Here is a 2,785-nt window from a genome sequence, read left to right as displayed (position 1 = left end):
GAGCTTCCAGGTAAAGTAGTCTGGAGGAAATGAGCTTCCAGAGGCTCCTCTTTTGGAGGATGAAATTAATGAGACAGTTTTTGGGTCTTCCAAGTTCATTTTTGTCACAATCTCACCTTCGTTGAGAACCATCTTTACTTTCTGTACCACTCGATCATCTTCAGCAGAGTTATGTTTGCTCTAACTGTATTGGTCCCTAATCATACTTCAAGTGTAGAACATGGATGATCTCAGACTCGATGTCTAAGAAATTGAATTTCTTGTTTAAAAATTGCCAAAATTACCTTATCTTTACTGGTTAATTTTTAAACTAAATTTGTTTATGGTTCTGTCCACATTCAACAACTAGTTAAGATCACCTTTAGATGCAAAGACAACTTACACAAGCAAGTCAAACAAGTAAACCTGGGCACCAACTCAGAGCAAACAATCATACTATTTTCGTTTTTTTCTCTCTTATTTTTAGGTTCATCTTTATTTCATTCTTTGACCTGTTCATAACACATAACATGCTTGGTATCATCAATAAGTAGCAAACAGATGCAAATACAAGTGCACAGCACTGAAATATTTGACTCCTCCAGTTTCAACCCTCCGCCACTGCTGTACTAACAGTGAGGATAAGTTAGATGAACTTGTTGGATTCGCACAGGTACGCCCATGCGACAACTGCAGCAGCAACTGCGACCCCAGCTGCAGCTTGCACCAGCAAGGACTTTTGTTTATTTCCGGATTTGCACGTGAAAGAAGAGCGAGGCGGTGTGAAGCCTAGCTCTCAGAGTTTCTTGTGTGACTCTGCGTAGTCCCTAAAGAAAGCTTCTTCATCCTGCGAACAAGGTTGGGAAAATGAATAGTGAAGAAACAAGGATTAATATCAACTATTATAGGGTTTCAGGAGCCGTTCGATCACGAGTGGAAGAAGGTAACTGAATAGCTGTGTACCTTGGCATATAGTTCGACATACTGACGGAATTCAGGATCTTCCACAAGAACCTTGTCAGTCGGGAGTTTCAAGAGCCCTTCAGAGTCCTTTCAGAAGCTCACTGCATCATCGGATGTGAAGTGATATACACAGGTGTGACATTACTAACCATATTAATCTGAGAAAAATAAAGACAATAATTGTGTGTCAGGTTTTTGAACTAGTCAGCTTAAGGCTTACACGAAATAAGAGTTGTCAAATTTCAGAGGTTCCTTAGTCTATGGGCCATCAAATCCTGTCCTTTCTGGATGTGCTCTCCCCTGAAATTTGCATTGTGTGGTGCAAAATTTTGGATTAAAAAGGAACCAAACCACGTTAATGTAATTGAGATCATGTTCATATTTGTTAACCCTTCTCTACTAAAAAAATATGCTTGCTAGTTGCCATAATGCATGAACAAGAAAAGATGTTCTTGTGTACCAACCAGAATATGGCCGCCGGAGAGTGCCACAGTGTCCTTGTCAGATAAACCCATCCGGTAGAACACTTCTCTAAGATGCGAAGCACCTTGTGACAGATAACAAGAGCAAGTAGAATTGAAAGTTGTTCAGTAATGCAGAAGAGCTGAATTTGGGACGTCCGTCCAAAAACATCGAAGGTGCGTTGCGGTTGCCACTTGTACAGTACTATCACCTTTCTGCCAGGAACGAAATCAATGGTTGGTCCACCAGTAACTTCGACGGCGACGACTCCGGCGAGCTGGTTGATGAAACACAACACAATTAACCAATGCTATGGTATGTATCAATTGGGCAATAGTCCATGGACATACTGCATTCGAAGAGTGGCTGTACTCCTGTGGGAACCTTATGGAGCCGTTGGGGCCTCCAGTGTTGGTCTTGGCGTCGTAAGTGCCGGCGTCATGCCATCTGCAACGTCGAAAAGAAGCCATTGTTACAGAATATGTTACAGGCAAATTAGACCACGCCACACATCGTTGCCATGAGGAGGACGTACGCGAGGCGGAGCATGATGGGCGCGCAGTTCTTGCTGGAGATGGCCGCGCCCTCTCAATCTCGGCCATGCACTCGGCGTCCACCACGGGTGCACACATTGCTGCTGAGAACTGGTTGCTCTGTGGAAGCAGAGGAAGTGAAGCAGGCCGTTATAGTGAAACTTGCACCATTGCTGAAATGATCAGAAAACTGGAAATTCCGACGAAACATGGATGTTCGGGTGACGTTTCGTGATGTCGGAACTTCCACAATTACGGAACCCTCTAGAGCTACTATCCTCGAAATAAAAAAAAAAAATCCGGCGGATCGGCTCCGGGAACTGTGGAGGAGCCGCCGATCCCTGGCTCCTCCGGCTCTTCACTGTTCTCAGTGCAAATCTGCCGGAGCCGGAGCTGCTGCACAAGCTGCTACAGGTCCGCACAGTGATGCACCGGACATGGACAGGCGGAGCCGGAGCCATGCGGAGCAAAGCCAAACCAGTCCTAAATTCTCGACGCAGCCTTGTTTTGTTTTCCCAAGCAATTTTCAACAATATGGTAGCGCTTTGAATGGCGGACACGGCAAACATTTTGGTAAGGATTTAAGGATTTCCCATCTCAACTGTGGAATGCTTTCTAGATATTTCAGAAAAGGAAAAGTCTATTTTACATGCTGTAATCTGAATTTTCTCGTTAAATTCTAAAACCTAACATCGCACCTTGAACATTCAAAACCATTGAAATTACCTTAGTGCCCCCTGGTTGGAAGTGGTTTTAAACGCTTTTAACCTTTTCAGTTAATATAAAATCTCAAAAATACTTAATAAGATTTCTAAACCGTAGAAAATGTCTCTAAGCTTTTAAAAATT

General features: G+C 43.4%; 1 pseudogene; it reads right to left on the bottom strand.

Moving 5' to 3' along the window:
- Positions 1 to 235: 235 nt before the first annotated feature.
- LOC136493540 (probable L-ascorbate peroxidase 3) lies at positions 236 to 2,036 on the bottom strand (annotated as a pseudogene).
- Positions 2,037 to 2,785: the final 749 nt, after the last annotated feature.

The sequence above is a fragment of the Miscanthus floridulus genome, chromosome 11 (assembly GCF_019320115.1).
Source record: "Miscanthus floridulus cultivar M001 chromosome 11, ASM1932011v1, whole genome shotgun sequence".
In the NCBI taxonomy this organism is placed as follows: Eukaryota; Viridiplantae; Streptophyta; class Magnoliopsida; order Poales; family Poaceae; genus Miscanthus; species Miscanthus floridulus.
Note: the sequence above shows the minus strand (reverse complement) of the source record. Positions and strands in the feature narration are given on the sequence as shown.